Source organism: Cetorhinus maximus, chromosome 31 (genome assembly GCF_964194155.1).
Source record: "Cetorhinus maximus chromosome 31, sCetMax3.hap1.1, whole genome shotgun sequence".
NCBI classification, from domain to species: domain Eukaryota; kingdom Metazoa; phylum Chordata; class Chondrichthyes; order Lamniformes; family Cetorhinidae; genus Cetorhinus; species Cetorhinus maximus.
The window spans coordinates 21,091,598-21,098,472 of NC_135909.1; the positions used below are offsets into that span (position 1 = coordinate 21,091,598).

Sequence of the window (6,875 nt, forward strand, 5' to 3'; positions counted from 1 at the left end):
TTATTCACATTAAAATAAAACGTTATTGGTCCCTAGCCTGATCTTACCAAAAACGCGTTGGGGGAAGGCTTGTCCGGACAAGGATCATAACTGCTTCTGATTCGTTTTCCTGGGATCTGTCTTCTCCCCAGGTTCCCACTGACCCCGGGCTCGGGGATTCTCAGGCCGGGCCGGGCTCTTTAACCGGCTCCATTCACTTTGGCAATCTCCACCTATCACTGGCCCTCTATCCAGCTCTACTTGTCCCACCCCCCCAACCACCCCCACCCCCCTAAACCAGTTTATATTTCACCTCTCTTCTATTTTTCCTTGGTTCTGTCGAAGAGTCTTACGGACTCGAAACGTTAATTATAGTTTACATAATAAAAGATGAATATAATGTTGTTAACACTGCGGTCTAACCAACTGAACTCAGCGGCTGTATAGACGGAGGCGGCTGGGGTTAATGGACAGATTTTGTTTTACTTCTCATACTGGGTAACAGAGCAATTGCAAAAAGAATGGACAAACCACATTGTTCCGATATAAAACTGTGCAAACTAAGAGCTAAGCGGGTGATTCGGAAGCCGGGGAAGAGAACTTTAATGTCTCGAAATTGCAATTGACATTATCCTGTTCGCCAACATCCCCGCACAATGATTACAGATATAAAAACCCGCCATTTGAACAGTAAAGCTTTTTTGAGCCTGACATGATTTGAACACGCAACCTTCTGAGCTGGAGTCAGACGCGCTACCGTTGCGCCACAAGCCCATCCGTTAAATTATGGTAATTTACTGCTCCTAGATTCGCTTCTTTACACCTTGATTATACTCCGGGTATTGGAATTTTGCTTAATCCCCATTTTCCCTCCGTTCTGTCAGGTCAGTGATTAATTTAAACTGTTTTCTAGGCTGTCTGCTGTTTAACTATTTCCCAGACATTACTTATACTTTTTGCTTCTAACTTCTGCTTGATACAAAGTGCCCCGGAATATATGAAGGACAAATGCAGAACTCCGCCAACTCCGAGTGACCTCGAAACAGCAACCTTGAATTTAATCGCTGAATCCACAAACCAATACCGACGCTCACACTGCTGCTGCATTGAGCCTGTGTCAGAAACCCTGAACTCGGGTGTCACTGAGTGACGGCTTCGTTTGCGGCCAAAGCCGCGCGTCCGCCATCTTTATTGGGGGCAATGCGCAGTAAGGCGCATGCGCAGTCGTCGCTGGCCCTGGAATTACGAAATTCACGCTTTTCGCAACCACTCCATCCGCAGCTCAGCACAAACCTCACAGACAGGGCTAGAATGAGCAAATGGGACCCACTCTGTTCCCCCATTCTCACCCCATCACCCAATTAAAATGACATGGTGGCGTCTTTTTAAAAAATATATCAAAGGATGAAATGTCGAAAGTAATTTCTGGCGGGGGAGAGAAAGTGGGAGAGACAGAGAAATGACCTCGGCCCTAGTGCCGGCCGCGAGGCTCAGGAAGCGCGGGATTGTTCGAAATTTCCGGCCAGCCATTTCATTAGTTCAGAAAGATGTGAAAGATATTTTCCGTGTGAAATATTTCCAGACCATGTCCCATATGATTCTCGTCAGCATGAAAATTCACCGCGGAAATAGCGAAAGATACACACATTTGATCAGGTCATGATTTACATCACTCACACCTTAAACATGAGGTCCCTGATGAAATCACGATGACTTGGAATTTCTCCGAAAATGTCAGCTGACCTCAGGGACTGGCAGAATTGCATTACCCACGTGATTGGCGAGGCCCAACCACAGGCCCAGCTGGCGAGTGGCGCAAACTGATATCACTGCTTCTGATCTTCACCAGAACAGAGTGAGATGTAACATTGCTTAGCAAACACATCGAGAGATGTAACAAACATATTTATTCCAAATTCATTCAATTCCACTTTAGTACTGGGTGGCTTTAATTCTTATTCCACAATTATTCTGGGAATTGCAACGCTCTTTATTAAAATATGCTTTTTATGTCATTTCATGTGTTAATTCCTAAGAGCCCTTTAATGTTTGGAAGAACAATCAGAACCTTCAGCTGCCAAGTAAGAACGTGGTTTTCAGGGAGTTCCACCAGATTTCCGTTTAAAAGGATCACGACAGGACTCAAGCCTGCAATCTTCTGAGACCTTAATCAACACCAAAGTCAGATATAGTCATACTCATGGAATGATACCTGACAGATCATGTCGCGGAGGTGGCAGCACAGTGTCAATGTCCATCACCAAAAGTGGCTCGGAACGACCAGCACAGGGCGAGCTGGCCGAGTCCTAAAGGGCATTCATGTTGACATTCACAATACAAGTATAGTATATTTACAGGCCCCCATTTATCCATTCAATATGTTACTCCTTAAAATAACTCTAATAAATGGGTTGTAGATCGATTCCCCTGGCTGGTGGGTCCAGAACCAGAAGGAAAAGTGTCAGAATAAAGGCCGGGCTATTTAAGACTGAGATGAGGCGGAATTTCTTCACTCAGAGGGAGGTGAATCTTTGAAATTCTCTACCCAGGAGGTCTGAAAGCCCGGATCTGTCACCTGGAGTTAATGCCTGTGCTCTGACAGATAAATTATACAATTTCGAGTTTCTTAGTATTTTCTGGCCACATTTTCTGCTGAAAGGTGACACTTTATTTGCTGGGCAGTTTAAGGACCCTCTATGAAACTCACTCACTAAACATTCAAATGTGACAGTGTTTATTGCATGGGGCTTCCATTTACTCAGACACAGATCTGTTATAACAGTAGCTTGGGTTGGGATGTGATTCAGACCCACAGCTTTCTGATCTGAAGTTCGATGTATTCCTGTGTGACACAAGAATTTGCTAACTTTTTCTGCGGGATGTTGTTCAATGGCATCAAGGGCGGAGATGTGACACTGATCCCTCGGGCACAGTTTTATTTTTTGCAGTTTCTAGTAAGGGAGAACCAGTTGCAGACATGGGAGACAAAATATGTGAATATCTTTACCTTGTTTTCGGAGAAGGCACTAAAACATTCACCAACATCAGCAAAGCAGGACTTTACCAAATTCTGGATAAAATTGTCTGTACATCAAAGCTCCTCCATCTTTTCATTACAACATGCACTGTACTGTACAGTTTGACGGCACCAACAGCTTCAGGGTGAAGAATAGAGTGAAATGAAGAATAAGTTGTTTCCTTGCCCCACTTTGTTTAGTATTTAATTTTCTCATGATCCTGCCCTTTGCCTTCCCTGCAGATTTCCTGCATAACAGGTCAGATAGCAAACGGTTAAATTGTCCCAGTTGAAAATGAAGGCAAAGATACAGCTGGTCTTGATCAGAGAACTCCTCTATCTGATGATACCACACTCATCGCCAACAGGGATTCTCAGTTACAGAGATTCATGGATTGTCCTTCCCATGCCTGTAACTTGTTCTCCCCAGAATACTTACAGTAGAATGTATTATATGAGGAATAAGTGTCCCATGGTGCAGCACAGGAGCGTCACTGCTTGTCTGGGTTCGAGTCCCACTCTAGGATTTGATGGCCAAACAGTTTAATCATCAATCTGTAAATCATTCCAATGCGCCTATGGCTGGCAGGAAGAGAAGGAGAGTCTCCTGGTTGGCAATGCTTGGTGCAGACTTGTGCACCTCAAGTTTTTGCCACGAGCGGCCTCTTTCAGGGGGAAAACAAGCTAGGCATAGAAACAGATGTAAGCACTTGTTTTGTCTTCCTCAGACGCCACTGGGCATGGGAAGAGAAACGAAGGAAGAACAAGTATAAAATGGGGATATCAAGTCAGATAATAATGCAGCTTCAGGCCAATGGCTTCTGATGAAACAATTCATACATTACTTTCGGATGGCAGCTGTTCATCCGTCTGCCATTCACACCATCATCAGACAAATCTTTCATTTCTTTACTTGTCTCTTTACCACTCCCTTTAGCCTTGCCCCAGCAACTCGCTTATAATTTAAACTTTCCTGCCCTCCACGCTACCTTAGAAATGATAAGACAACGGGTTATACTGGTTGTAACCCGTTGTAATGAATAACGACCCACAATAAATTAATAATATGACAATGAATGAACATCTAGTAATAAGTGACCACAAAATGTTAGTGGTAGATATTCAGTTCGCGGCTAAAGGTCACACACATGTCACAGTTTTCACCTTAAGTAAGGCCGATAAGGACGGAATGAGCGGTAAACTGAACACGTTAAATCCCATGCAAAACAAGACAGGGAACAATCGGAGGCTCTCAAATAAGTATTTAGTGCAATATGTAGCTAATACAAGCCCGAAACGAACAAATACAAATGAAACTTCACTTTAACAGTTCATGGTGATTTTTGGGGACGGGATTCCATGTTTTTAATCAGGGATTAAGAATTCGTGGTGATGTCTGTCCAAATAATTATTTACTGCGTCTTTGTGAAAATGTTGTCTCCGTTTTGCTGACGTTCTTGTATTTCTGAATGGCACTTGTCACAGGGAGGACGCTGCTGTTCAAATAAACATGGTGACTTACTGTCAGATCGTATAGATCTGACATTCTCTGACAAATATGTATAAACTGCACTAGACTGTTTCCATCTAAGGGAATAACTTTTGCTTTACAGATAATCCTCGAGTGCAGGAGAACAAACGAAGGGCAACTGCCTATGTCAGGTCTTTTGGAGAAACCGGCTGAGAGAAAGTTGAAAGCCTGAGCTGCTGTGTGTTTGCAGCATTTACAGTTTGCGTCCTTGCGTAAATAAAAACAATTTGAGATTGCAGATTGAAGTGTTGACTGGGCGTAATGAACTGATACAAATATTCTGTAAATAAAAGTGATTGAGTGTTGCATCAAATGCTACCTTTTGGTGTTAATGGGAATACAAATATTAGAGAATGGTTTTGATTCAGTGATCTGTGAGCTACAGGCAGATCACGACTCAGCTGCACCATTCTGCGAGATAAGGGCTCCAGCGTACAGCCCATGAGTAGATAGCTGGGCAATTTTTTTAAAGACAGTGAGTTGTGGTGATTCGGAAAGCACTGCCTGAAAGCCACGAACTGAATGTCGGCTACTAAAACTTTGTGGTCACTTATTGCTAAATGTTCATTCATTGTCATATTATTATTAGATTGTGGGTCGTTATTCATTACAATATCTGGTAGAACCTGCTGTCTTGTTGTTTCAAAAGTAGCGTAGAGGGCAGGAAAGTTTAAATGACAAGCAAGTTGGTCATTCAATTGTGCATTTAAAAAAGAATTGGAATACCGAAATGACAATATTTTCAGGCTGATCGGAGACGATCAGAGAAATGGGACAGGGCCCATACTCTGAGTCGAATGTCCTCTATCTGAGTTGTTGTTGAATGGAATGGCGGACAGAATTAACCAGAATGCTCAGCGGCTCGGAAAGCGGCCTCTCGCCATCAGAAAGGCCACAGAGCGCAGGCGCAGAGAAGTCCCGCCCCCGGAGTTTTTCTGTTTGCCTGGGACATGCGCAGTGTGGCTCCTGGAAGCTGAGCCGGGGGTGACCGAGTCTCAGCGGCTCTCAGAGCCCGAATCGGAGCCGCCAGGATCGGCAGACGTGCGGCGAGGGACCTGGGCGGGCGGCACCATGAAGCCGGTGGTTGTTGCAGACTGAAGGTCAGTGAGATGAAACATTGAGCTCAACAATTTCAGACCGTAAACTCCGTTCTTCATTTTGTTTCCTTTGCTTGTTTCGTTTTATTTTTTCAGTTCGCAGCTCAGCTGCTCCAGGCACAGGTTTTGTTTCTTTGCTTCTTTTCTTGCCCCATCTCCAATCCCTTTGGCCCTGGAGACTAACTTTTCTGTCCCTCAACCTCTCCTGTCTTCCACCCGGTCACAAACCTTCCTTTTGTCCTTGTCCCACACACCCCTGGTTTCGAACCTATTCCATCTCTCACTTTTCCCAGTCCTGGTGAAAGGTCACAGCTGAAACACTAACTCTGTTTTTCTCAGGACACAGATGCTGCCTAATCTGCTGAGTTTTCTTTTTCAACATTTTCTGTTTTAATTTAAGATTTCCATCACCTCTTCCACATTCTGCTTTTTGATGAGCACAGAGCTGAACCCAGTCAGAGTCAACACCTTCAGAAGAGAGAGTGGAGAGATGGTGCCGGAGGGAGGGCTTTGGATTTCTGGGGCATTGGTCCCGGTTCTGGGGAAGGTGGGATCTGTACAAACCAGACAGTCTACACCTGAATAGGACTAGGACGAGTGTCCTTTAAGGGAGATTTGCTAGTGTTGTTGGGGAGGTTTTAACTAGGTTGGCGGGGGGATGGGAACCTGAAGGCAGATTCAGCTCGGACAAATTCAGAGCAGAGAGCGGGAGACAGCAAATTAGCGAGTGACTCTGAAAGACAAAAGGAGCAAAGGTTAAATGCACAGGGATTTGGCAAAGGTAAAAGGTATTTACCTAAATGCAATGAATTTAGCAAAACAGCCAATGAACTGAGGGACAAGATAGTCACGTGGCAGCATGATATCATTGCTATAATGGAGACTTGACTTAAAGAGGTCCAAAAATGGCAGCTCAACATCCCTGGACTTAGGGTTTTCAGGCAGGGTACAGAGGGACCTAAAAAGGTGTGGTGGAGTAGCGTTACTGATTAAATAATCAATTACTGCTGTGTGGAGTGATTAAATATAAATTGATTCATCAAATCGTGCTTGTATACGAGCAGAGGAGAGACCTTATCCTGAGTGAGGCACAGCCAGAGTGAGTGTGGGTATTGGCAATTTGGTGCACAGTGGGAATTCGGTGCAGAGGAGAAGAGGTGTTCTTGCATTTTTTCTTTGCTATCCAACTTCTTAAATCTTCAGAGAGTGGTCTTGCCCTGCTGCCGCAGTAGAGGCTACAAGGGAGAGGAGT

The 6,875-nt window shown here is 44.4% G+C and overlaps 1 non-coding gene across 1 annotated transcript; it reads right to left on the minus strand.

The window, feature by feature from the left end:
- Positions 1-681: 681 nt before the first annotated feature.
- trnaw-cca (transfer RNA tryptophan (anticodon CCA)) lies at positions 682-753 on the minus strand. Its single transcript has one exon. It is a non-coding gene; the product is annotated as a tRNA-Trp (tRNA).
- Positions 754-6,875: the final 6,122 nt, after the last annotated feature.